The sequence below is a fragment of the Ailuropoda melanoleuca genome, chromosome 3 (genome assembly GCF_002007445.2).
Source record: "Ailuropoda melanoleuca isolate Jingjing chromosome 3, ASM200744v2, whole genome shotgun sequence".
Classification (NCBI taxonomy): Eukaryota; Metazoa; Chordata; class Mammalia; order Carnivora; family Ursidae; genus Ailuropoda; species Ailuropoda melanoleuca.
The window spans coordinates 2,250,158-2,263,075 of NC_048220.1; the positions used below are offsets into that span (position 1 = coordinate 2,250,158).

General features: G+C 43.2%; 1 protein-coding gene across 5 annotated transcripts in view; it reads right to left on the reverse strand.

Annotated features, from left to right (window-relative positions):
- Positions 1–12,918, reverse strand: part of LOC100464289 (immunity-related GTPase family M protein 1) — a 47,902-nt gene that overhangs the window by 15,440 nt on the left and 19,544 nt on the right. For 3 of the 5 annotated variants that reach the window (XR_004623929.1, XR_004623925.1, XR_004623928.1), the window contains exon 2: positions 3,711–3,779. The gene's annotated coding sequence lies outside the window, so the exon portion shown is untranslated. Of the gene's footprint in view, positions 1–3,293; positions 3,350–3,710; positions 3,780–4,248; positions 4,683–12,918 lie in introns of those variants that run through there. The other 2 variants (XR_004623927.1, XR_004623930.1) reach the window with 2 other exon arrangements.

Genomic DNA, 12,918 nt, shown 5'->3' on the forward strand with positions numbered 1-12,918 from the left:
CCTATCCAGCTCAACTCAGGGGACCGGCTGAAAAAGGGGTCCCCTACTCCTCCGCCATCTTTAATCCCCTCCTATAGTCTTTAGTTTAAATCCAATCTGTCTGATATGAGAATTGCTACCCCAGCTTTCTTTTGTGGTCCATTTTCATGAAAGATGGTATTCTATCCCTTTACTTTCAGTCTGGATGAATCTTTAGGTTCAAAATGAGTCTGTTTTAGACAGCAAGTGGATGGGTCATGTCTTTTTATTCAATCTGCAATCCTGTGGCATTTTATTGGAGTGTTTAGGCCATTTACATTGATGCTGAATATTGAGAGATGTGATTTTAATGATGCCATGTTGCCTGTAAAGTCTTTGTTTTTATAGATTGTGACTTTCTGTTCTGTATCTCTCTTGGGGCCTTTTTACTTTTATAGAACCCCCCTTAATATCTCCTGTAGGGCTGGTTTCATGGTTATGAAATTGGTCAGTGACTGGCGATTCTGGAAGGTCTTTATCTCTCCATCAATTCTGAATGAGAGCCTTGCGGGATAAAGGATCCTTGGCTGCATATTTTTCTCTGAAAGAGCTTTAAAAATGCCCCCCCCCAGCCCTTTCTCTCATTCCAGGTCTGTGTAGGCAGGTCTGACTTAATTCTGATACCTTTGCTTTGGTACATGGGAAATTTCTTTGCCCTGGCTGCTTTCAATACTGTATCCTTGGATGTAATATTTTCAAATTGCACTATGACGTGACGTGGCATAGGTTTGTCGTTGTTGAGCTTGGGAGGTGCCCCCTCTGCCTCTTGGACACGAATGTTTGATTAGATTAGGGAAGTTTTCAGCTTCAATTTGTTCAAATATCTCTTCTAGACCTCTGTTTTTCTCCACCCCCTCGGGAATGCCGATAATTCTGACATTGGAACGTTGCATTGAGTCAGTAATCTTCCGTAACGTACATTCTTGAGATTGGATTTTTTTGATCCAAGTTTTTGTCTTAGCTTTCTCTTCTACTAACCCATCCTCCAATTTGCCGATTCGTTCTTCTGCCTCATTCACCCTGGCCATCACAGCATCTAGTTTTGACTGCATTTGATTCATAGTAATTTTAATTTCTGCCAGATTCGCTCTCATTTCCACCTTTAGAGATTCTATATTCTCGTTAATGTTTTCGTTAATACTCTTTTCAAGTCTACACATCATCTTGACCATTGTTACTCTGAACTCCATCTGATAATTTGGTTACATCCATATCCATTATTTCTGTAGCAGAGGCCACAGCCTCATTGTCTTGTCTTTGCTGGGGTGGACTTCTCCTTCTTGTCATTCTGATGAGGAGAGGTTGCAGGGTTGCCCAGAACCTAAATTATTGACCAGGACCCAGGCAGTGTGCACTTGTTTTATAGGGTCCTTAGGTTTGTTGGCTTTTTGATTTTTCTTTTTTTTTTTTTTAAAGATTTATTTATTTATTTATTTGACAGTGAGAGACAGCCAGCGAGAGAGGGAACACAAGCAAGGGGAGTGGGAGAGGAAGAAACAGGCTCCCAGCGGAGGAGCCTGATGTGGGGCTCGATTCCAGAATGCCGGGACCACGCCCTGAGCCAAAGGCAGACGCTTAACGACTGAGCCACTCAGGCGCCCCTCTTGATTTTTCAGCCTGCCTTCTGGGGGAGGGGCTGCTGCGCCGATACTCTGGCAACCCTGTTTGGGTAGAGTCTCCCTCTCCCCTATGAGGGGGGATGGGGATAGGCACACTGTGAGCCGTTATTTCCAGGCTTTTGTTCTCTGGTGGCTTTCCCTGGCGGTTTTCCCTGGCGGTTTGCTGTGCCTCTTCTGAGTGTCAGAGCAGCAGTTGCCGAAACTTAGCCTGTGTCTCAGAACAGAGGGATCGCAGACTGCTCTCCACTGGGGTCTTCTGGCCACTTCAACTCTGTTTCTGTTGGTGCTGCTAAACCCTGCAGCATCCCCGGATGTGCACCCCACAGCCTGCATCCCAGCCCTTGCTCCTGGGGCTGGTATGTCTCTTTCGTTTGTTTCTAACACTGCCAGCCGCCAGCTGTCCCCGCCCACTCCGGAGCTCCGTTTCAGTGTGGTTCGTGCACTCCGGAGCTCCGGTTTTCAGACTGGTCACGTGCATTCCCCGGCTCACGGTCTCAGTCAGCTATCATCCAGGTGCTGGTCTGCGAGTCCGCCTTGCTCCTCAGTGCAGGTGGCTACCGCTTCCCGGCACCCGAATGCGCTGGCTCCCTCCCCCTTCCATTTATCTTCCGGTATCTGTGCATGGATTCATGGCTCCCTGCTTTGTACCTTAATATTCAGCGCTGGAGATGTTCATTTGTAGAGATCCAGATGTATCTTCCTGTGTCTCAGGTTGATTCCGTGGGTGTTCAGAATGGTCTGGTACCTATCCAGCCCGACTTAGGGGACCAGCTGAAAAAGGGGACCCGTACTCCTCCACCATCTTAACTCCTCTCCCTCCTTAGGAGGGGAATCTTGATTAAACAGTGCATTCCTTGCCAATAGATTCTTTTCTTTTTTAAGCCCTCTCTGTGCCTTTAAAAATTTTTTCTTTTATGCAGCTCAGCAGAGCTCCTTTGTATGTGCTCAATGGGATGTTACTCAATTCATGAATCATTTAATGAAGCCAATTAGATCTTCAAATTTACTTGGCTGTATTATTTTTAAAACATATCTACTTCCTTGGTTATCTTATCTTGTTTTATGTTGTCCAGTACCAATTATAAACTGCCAACTCTCAAATTTTTCTCCCAGGCCTCTTCCCTGAGTCCAGACCCAAATATCCCAGTGTTTATGCAACAACTTCCCATTGTACATCTAGGATGATCTGGAGTAACTGAACATGCCCAAACCTAATCTGAACCCTATCCCTTGGTATATTGATTATTTTGAGTTGAAGGCACTTGAAAAGCAGCAAATTCAGGAAGAAGCTTTCTTTGAACTCCCTTTATTTGTATAAAGACAGGTCTTACAAAAGGAACTCAATTGTCATAAATACCCTGCCTGGGATTTCCTCAGCCATGGAAGAATGATTCATTACAGGAGAGGAGAATAGAGGTCCATACCATATGCAGTTAAACTTTGTCATAAACTATCATACCTCCCACATATTCTTTAAAGGCCCCATTCATCTTTCCTAAAAACCATTTGTTCTCTACTAAGAGGACTACAGTTCCCTTCCCATCCCCTATTAAGATGGGAGATAAGCTCTCAAATCTCTCAGCTGTTTGGATACTCAATTTTTCCCCTGTGATGCCCCTATGGTATAATATAGTAAAAATTACTAGATTTGTGTACCTTTGTCCTGTTAATCTTCCAGTTATGGGTTTACTTCATTGACTCAGCTCTGGAACCTAGGAGGATAGAGGGAAAGTTTTCCTCCCCTAACCCACCTCTGCCCTGCCTTTCCTCAGGCTGTCTCACCAGAAATAGCATCCAGTGACTTTTTTACAGGACTCCTTTCTGTCTACAAACTGCCACTAGCTTTGGGCTCAATGGGGGAAAAACATACTCCTTGAAGGCCCTCCCTATGTCTTGTCTGCACTCCCTCTAAACTCTGCCTCCTCCTCTCTCTTTGTTTTGTCTCCATCACCTCCCTGTTGTTACTCCAATAGGCCAGAACTGTTCCCACCTGTTTCCTTTATTTATGGCTCCAGATAGCCCCAAGGATCACTGTCTGCCCCTTTCAGGCTTTATCTTCTCAGGGATGCTTACCTGACGACTCTAATTAATCTGCAACCTGCTCCTACTGGTCCTCCACACCACCAGCACACTTGATGCCACCTGAAAGATTGTATATTTTCCATCTTAATCTAGTCATTTGTCTGTATCCTCTATGGTCCCACTGTCTCTCCCCCCCCACCCTGTGAGAGCAGGTATTTTTGTTGTTTCCTACTTTTTCTCTTGTGACTAGAAAAGTGTATAATGATATGCTCAATAAACACTTGTGAAATGGATACATGAAGAGAAGGTGTTTGAATGGAAGTGAACAGGGAATGCATACAAATCTCCACCTTTTAAGACTCCCTATGTACTCCCCAAGGTTCTGATGAGAATTAGGTGAACCTTCTCCTTTGAGGAGGGCAGGGGCTTCTCTTATACTTGTCACAGCAGAGAAATTCACTTACTTCTGCTTACGTATTAAAGGAAATCCCTTACCCTCCAGAGACTGACTCATTGCAGATACTTCTGATGCTCTCTCTCCACCATCCCCTGGGATCCCTTTTGTCATGTTCCCAAAGGGTGTACCTACCCAAGATGTTCAGGCATTTCAGTGGCCTGCTCTCTCTGCAACATTACCTGGAGGATGACCAATTGTATGTTGAGCTAGTGAGTCACTAACCAGGGGAGCATCACAGAAGTCCAAGAAACAAGTGAGAAAAGGAAAAACCTCAGAAGGGGAGAGAGCCTGGATGATGAGGGATGTGGACTTCCAAACTCCATGCCCTGAATGAATTTCTACCACATGAATTCCTGCTCTACTCTTAAGACCTATGCTGAACTTGAGGTTGTGAGTGTGCTTCTGTTAAACATTATTCTCCTCAGTAAGAATCAGGACAGGGTAACTATTCTCAGACCACAACGCTTTGAAATTGGAACTCAACCACAAGGAAAAATTTGCAAGAAACTCAAACACTTGGAGACTAAAAACCATCCTGCTCAGGAATGATTCGATAAACCAGGAAATCAAAAATCAAATTAAACAATTTATGGAGACCAACGAGAATGAAAACACAACGGTCCAAAACCTTTGGGACACGGCAAAGGCAGTCCTAAGGGGCAAATACATAGCCATCCAGNACACTTGGAGGCTAAGAACCATCCTGCTCAAGAATGACTCGATAAACCAGGAAATCAAAAAACAAATTAAACAATTTATGGAGACCAACGAGAATGAATACACAACGGTCCAAAACCTATGGGATACTGCAAAGGCAGTCCTAAGGGGGAAATACATAGCCATCCAAGCCTCACTCAAAAGAATAGAAAAATCTAAAATGCAGTTTTTATATTCTCACCTCAAGAAGCTGGAACAGCAACAGAGGGACAGGCTTAATCCATGCACAAGGAAGGAGTTGACCAAAATTAGAGCAGAAATCAATAAATTAGAAACCAGGAGTACAGTAGAGCAGATCAGCAGAACTAGAAACTGGTTCTTTGAGAGAATTAATAAAATTGACAGACCTCTGGCAAGACTTATCCAAAAGAAAAAAGAAAGGACTCAAATTATTAAAATTATGAATGAAAAAGGAGAGGTCACAACCAACNACTGAAAAGGGAGAGGTCACGACCAGCACCATTGAAATTGCAAGGATTATTAGAAACTTTTATCAACAGCTATATGCCAAAAAACTAAACAATCTGGAAGAGATGGAGGACTTCCTGGAAACCCATAAACGACCAAGACTGAAACAGGAAGAAATTGATTTTTTAAACAGGCCAATAATTATGAAGAGACTTAGTCAGTGATAAACAATCTCCCAAATAACAAACTCCAGGCCCGGACGGTTTTCCTGGGAATTCTACCAAACATTCAAAGAAGAACTATTACCTATTCTCCTAAAGCTAATTTCAAAAAATAGAAACAGAAGGAAAGCTACCAAACTCATTCTATGAGGCTAATATTACCTTGATCCCCAAACCAGGCAAAGACCCCATCAAAAAGGAGAATTATAGACCGATTTCCCTAATGAATATGGACACCAAAATCCTCAATAAGATCCTGGCTCGTAGAATCCAACTGTACATTAAAAGCATTATCCATCATGACCAAGTGGGATTCATCCCTGAGATGCAGGGGTGGTACAACATTCACAAATCTATCAGTGTCTTAGATTTTATCCAGAAGCAAAAATTCAGAAATCATATGATTCTCTCAACAGATGCAGAAAGAGCATTTGACAAAGTACAGCATCCTTTCCTGATTAAAACCCTTCAGAGTGTAGGAATAGATTGTACATTTCTCAAGATCATAAAAGCCATCTATGAAAAACCTACAGCAAATATTATTCTCAGCGGGGAAAAGCTGGAAGCCTTTCCCTTAAGATCAGGGACACGACAAGGTNGCTGGAAGCCTTTCCCTTAAGATCAGGAACACGACAAGGATGCCCACTCTCGCCACTATTATTCAACATAGTACTAGAAGTCCTTGCAACAGCAATCCGACAACAAAAAGGGATAAAAGGTATCCAAATCGGCCAAGAAGAAGTCAAACTGTCTCTCTTTGCAGATGACATGATACTCTATAAGGAAAACCCAAAAGAATCCGCTCCCAAACTATTAGAAGTTATAGAGCCTTTGNACAAGAAAAGACTCAAGAACCATATGATCCTCTCAATTGATGCAGAAAAAGCATTTGACAAAATACAGCATCCTTTCCTGATTAAAACCCTTCAGAGTGTAGGAATAGAGGGTACATTTCTCAATCTCATAAAAGCCATCTATGAAAAGCCTACTGCAAGCATTATTCTCAATGGGGAAAAGCTGGAAGCCTTTCCCTTAAGATCAGGAACACGACAAGGATGCCCACTCTCGCCACTATTATTCAACATAGTACTAGAAGTCCTTGCAACAGCAATCAGAAGACAAAAAGGGATCAAAGGTATCCAAATCGGCAAAGAAGAAGTCAAACTGTCTCTCTTTGCAGATGACATGATACTCTATATGGAAAACCCAAAGGAATCCACTCCCAAACTATTAGAAGTTATAGAACAATTCAGTAAGGTGGCAGGATACAAAATCAATGCCCAGAAATCAGTTGCATTTCTATACACGAATAACGAGACTGAAGAAAGAGAAATTAAGGAATCCATCCCATTTACAATAGCACCAAAACCCATATATTACCTTGGAATTAACATAACCAGAGACATAAAGGATCTATATTCTAGAAACTACAAAACACTCCTGAAAGATATTGAGGAAGACATAAAAAGATGGAAAAATATTCCATGCTCATGGATTGGAAGAATTAACATAGTTAAAATGTCCATACTACCCAGAGCAATCTACACTTTCAATGCTATCCCGATCAAAATACCGAGGACATTTTTCAAAGAACTGGAACAAATAGTCCTTAAATTTGTATGGAACCAGAAAAGGCCCCGAATCTCCAAGGAACTGTTGAAAAGGAAAAACAAAGCTGGGGGCATCACAATGCCGGATTTCGAGCTGTACTACAAAGCTGTGATCACAAAGACAGCATGGTACTGGCACAAAAACAGACACATAGACCAATGGAACAGAATAGAGAACCCAGAAATGGACCCTTGGCTCTTTGGGCAACTAATCTTTGACAAAGCAGGAAAAAACATCCAGTGGAAAAAGCGACAATCTCTTCAATAAATGGTGTTGGGAAAATTGGACAGCTACATGCAAAAGAATGAAACTTGACCAGTCTCTCACACCATACACAAGGATTAACTCCAAATGGATCAAAGACCTCAATGTGAGACAGGAATCCATCAGAATCCTAGAGGAGAACATAGGTAACAACCTCTACGACATCCACCAAAGTAACATTTTTCATGACACATCTCCAAAGGCAAGAGAAGCAAAAGATAAAATGAACCTGTGGGACTTTATCAAGATAAAAAGCTCCTGCACAGCCAAGGAAACAGTCAAAAAAGCTAAGAGACAGCCCACGGAATGGGAGAATATATTTGCAAAGGACACCACAGATAAAGGACTGGTATCCAAGATCTACAAAGAACTTCTCAAACTCAATACACGAGAAACAAATAAACAAATCATAAAATGGGCAGAAGATATGAACAGACACTTTTCCAATGAAGACATACAAATGGCTAACAGACACATGAAAAAATGTTCAAAATCATTAGCCATCAGGGAAATTCAAATCAAAACCACACTAAGATGCCACCTTATGCCAGTTAGAATGGGAAAAAAAGACAAGGCAAGAAACAACAATTGTTGGAGAGGATGTGGAGAAAGGGGATCCCTCCTACATTGTTGGTGGGAATGCAAGTTGGTACAGCCACTCTGGAAAACAGTGTGGAGGTCCCTTAAAAAGTTAAAAATTGAACTACCCTATGACCCAGCCATTGCACTACTGGGTGTTTACCCCAAAGATACAGACGTAGTAAAGAGAAGGGCCATATGCACCCCAATGTTCATAGCTGCATTGTCCACAATAGTTAATCATCGAAGGAACTGAGATGCCCTTCCACTGATTACTGGATTAAGAAGTTGTGGTCCATATATACAATGGAATATTACTCAGCTATCAGAAAGAATGAATTGTCAACATTTGCTGCAACATGGACGTCACTGGAGGAGATAATGCTAAGTGAAAATATCAAACAGAGAAAGACAATTATCATATGATTTCTCTCATCTATGGAACATAAGAAGTAGGAAGATCGGTAGGGGAAGAAAGGGATAAAGAAAGAGGGGGTAATCAGAAGGAGGAATGAACCATGAACCATGAGAGACTATGGACTCTGGGAAACAACCTGAGGGCTTCAGAGGGGAGGGAGGTGGCAGAGATGGTAGACTGGTGATTGGTAATAAGGAGGGCACGTATTGCTTGGTGCACTGGGTGTTATACGCAACTAATGAATCATCGAACTTTTCATCGGAAACCAGGGATGTAGTGTATGGTGACTAGCATAATATAATAAAAAAACATTAAAAAAAAAAGGATAGGGTAACAAGGGCAGGTCTCTTGGTAGGATCCTCAGGACGTTTCATCCAGCTTGGAAAAATGTGTTCACTGATGTGAACAGAGGAAGAAGTAGGAGGAAATATGGGAAATTTATATGAATAAAACTTCATATGTGTATGTGGACATACATTTCTCATTTATTCTTCTTACAAAGCATTATACAACAATTTCTGTCTTCAGATGAAGGATCTGAGTCTGGGACATTGAGAGATATGTACCTGGAAGTCTTTCTAGGGGACCTCCCAAGCATCACTATGGGCCTATGCCCTCGGTCTTGAGCAGTATCTCTGCCCTCTCACACTCTGAGACACCCAGGTGGTGGTATGGCTCATTGCACAAAAGCCACAGCTTTTCCACCAGCTAGCACTCCCTCTCAGCCCTCCAAGCACAAGGCAGCATTCCATCCCTGCAGGTGCAGTCTGCTAACTCACCAACTCCAGAGAGAAAAGAGGTTTCTGATGTTAGAGATCACAGATGTTTCCACTAAAACAACAGAAAATGTTAAGTATAATGAAGTGTCCCCTGGAGCCACTGACACAGGAACACTCCACAGACATCTCCTCCCTTGGAAATGCAGGCACTGTGTGCTCCTGAGTTCTCTGCACTGAGCAAGGGGCTGGAAAACCTGTGTCCTGCCTGGGTAAAGTGTGGAAGACAGTAGGAAGGATGACAGCCTGTGACCTGAGCCCCTCCCTCAGGAAGACTTGGATGGTAGTTGCAGGCCCAGATTTACGTAACACTAGAGTAAAACTGTCATTTCTCCACAGAACAAGGAGTTCCAGGAAAAGAAACAAAAAACAAAACAAAAAAAACAAAAAGTTTTGACTTCAGGAGGCTCAGGGAATGAGGGAAGGGCAGAGAGATGCTGGGGGCCATGCAAGGCATATTTCTGATAGTGCTTGTGAGGTCATCTAGCTAAGACTGCCATGCAAGCCTTGTAGACAGGGAGGAAGGCTGTGAGCAAGTTTCCAAGGCTTCCAGTCAATGAGAGAAGCATTTTCCATCAGAAAGCAGAGGGACTATAACTCTTTTGTGTCTTTCCATTTCTTTCACTTTTAGGAACCCTGTTGCTGGCTGCCATGTTGTCGCACTTGGGCATGGATGACCCTGGCAGGTTATGGAGTCACATCTCATGAACAACTTAAACTACCAAGAGGGGCTTTGGGGAAATTTGACAAAACAGTAGGTTGGGGAGACACAGTTAGGAGGAAGAGCCTGGATTCTAAAATGTATATGGACCATCAAGAGGAAAATACCAATATTCCTTTAGAAGAAGAAAATAAGAGGGTCTGCTGTATCAGGTAACATTTATTTTAATGCTATAACATCTAAGACAGTTGATGTGGGCACAGGGATAGACCAACTGGCCCACAGAAAGGGACACACAGCCCTGTGTAGGATTCAGACATATGTGGAGTTCTGTGGCATCGGAGAAGTGCATGGGATGTCAGTGGGTATAGAAGGCACCATCTAGTAAATGGAGCTGACAAACTGGTTCTCCATATGGAGAGAGGTTACTGAATCTCTCCTTATATTACTTATGATAATCAATTCTAGATGGATTTAAGACCTAAATTTCAAGTGGAAACTGTATAAAGAAATATAGCTACTCTTAGAGAGAGAGTCCTTATATGAGATGGTACGTGTATAAAGATGCCAAGGTGATGGCTGTATAAAACAGACTGACCAATGTGATACCTTTGACTACATTAAAGTGAAAATCTTCTCTTCATGAAAATGAATGCAAAACAAAAAAATTAAAAATCTCCTCAAATCCGAAGAATTTATTTGCCCAAATGTAGTAACTAAGGATTGATGGAAAGAAGGTATTAAAAAATTCTAGAATTCACTAAGAAAAAGTAAAACAATCCAGGATGGAAGTGGGCAGAAGATATTAACAGAACCTTCTCAGAAAAAGAAACATGTGTGGACCAAAAACCAATAGAGAAAGTACCACAGATTAACTAGTAATGAGGTAAATGCAATCTGTGCACTATGAAATGACATCATACATTAATTCAATTAGTACATTTTAAGTCAGACAAAATTGAGTATTGGTGAGAATGCAGATTGATAAAACTCTGAAACATGGCTGCTGGGAGTGTAAATCAATATGATCACTTTGAAGAAACAATATGGCTGAATCTTATAAAATTGCCCATTCATGTGCCTCAGGACTCAGCATTTCCACTCCTAACACTATACCTAAGAGCCACTCTGCAAAAATGTGCAGGAGGCATGTGGACATGTGCTCCGCAGTCTTCATAACTGTGAAAAAGGAGAGGATAGGCATTAATAGAGAACTGATAAATAAGTGGAGATACACAGCATTGATAGGAATGAACCATAGGTATATAGAGAGGAATTAATCTTTTCTTTTGGTCCATTTAATTTTTAATTTTTATTTTTAAGGAGGCTCCATGTTCAGCGTGAAGCCCCATGCTAGGCTTGAACTCACAAACCTGAGATCAAGACCTGGGATGAGATTAAGAGTCGATGCTTGATCCAAGGAATCAGCCTGAGACGCAGGAAGATACATCTGGATCTCTACAAATGAACATCTCCAGCGCTGAGTATTGAGGTACGAAGTGGAGAGCTGTGAAACCGTGCACAGATATAGGAAGATAAATGGAAGAGGGAGGGAGCCGCCTCGTTCGCGCTCTGGGAAGTAGTAGCCACCTGCACTGGGGAGCGGGCGGACTCGCGGACCGGCACCCATGAGAAAACAGACTGGGACCGTGAGTGGGGAGCGTGCGCCACCAGACTTCTCATGGAACTCCGGAACTCCGGTGTGCTCACTGGCACCAAACTGAGACCGGAAGCTCCGGGAGCGCACGGTGCGGGGAGGGGGGGGCGGCTGGTGGCTGGTGGTGTTAGAAACACAAAGGACAGAGACGCACCAGCCCTGGAAGTGAGGGCTGGGAAGACGGGTGTGGGGTGCACATCCCAGGACGCTGCAGGGTTGAGCAGAACCAACAGTAACAGAGTTAAAGTGGCCGGAACATCAGTGGAGAACGGGCAGCAATCCCTCTGTTCTGAGACAGAGGCTGAGACTCAGTCGCTGCTGCTCTCACTCTCAGAAGAGGCACAGCAGACCCGCCAGGGAAAGCCGCCAGAGAACAAAAGCCTGGAAATACCAGCTCACAGCGTGCCCATCCCCATCCCCCTCCCACCGGACATGGAGACTCTACCCAAACAGGGTTGCCTGAGTATTCGGTGGGGCAGGTGTCTCCCCATTCTGGGTGGCGCAGTCATTAAGCCCCTGTCTTTGGCTTAGGGCGTGATCCCCGCATTCCAGAAAGGAGTCCCTCATCGGGCTCCTCCGCTGGGAGCCTGCTTCTTCCTCTGCCACTCCCCTGCTTGTGTTCCCTCTCTCGCTGGTTGGCTCTCTGCAACATAAATAAATAAAATATTTAAAGAAGAAGCCCACAACCCTAAGATCCCTATAAAACATGGGCACACGGCCTGGGTCCCGGTCAATAATTTGGGCTGTGGACAACCCCGCAACCTCTCCTCATCAGAATGACGAGAAGGAGAAGTCCCCCCCAGCAAAGAAAAGACAATGAGTCTGTGGACTCTGCCACAGAACTAATGGATATGGATGTAACTAAATTATCAGAAATGGAATTCAGAGTAACAATGGTCAAGATGATGTGTAGACTTGAAAAAAGTATTAACGAAAATGTTACTGAGAATATAGAATCTCTAAGGGTGGAAATGAGAATGAATCTGGCAGAAATTAAAAATTCTATGAGCCAAATGCAGTCAAAACTAGAGGCTCTGATGGCCAGGGTCACCGAGGCAGAGGAACATATTAGTGAATTGGAGGATGGGTTAGTAGAAGAAAAAGCAAAAATAGAAGCTCGACTTAAAAAAATCCATGCCCACGAATGTAGGTTACGGGAGATTGCTGACTCAATGAAACGATCCAATGTCAGAATCATCGGCATCCCCGAGGGGTTGGAGAAAAACAGAGGTGTAGAAGAGATATTTGAACAAATTGTAGCTGAAAAGTTCCCTCATCTAGCGAGGAAAACAAACATTCGTGTCCAAGAGGCAGAGAGGACCCCTCCCTAGCTCAACTATGACAAACCTATGCCACATCACGTCATAGTTCAATTCGCAAATATTAGATCCAAGGATACAGTATTGAAAGTGGCACGGGCAACTCTCGCCACTATTATTCAACATAGTACTAGAAGTCCTTGCAACAGCAATCAGAAGACAAAAAGGGAT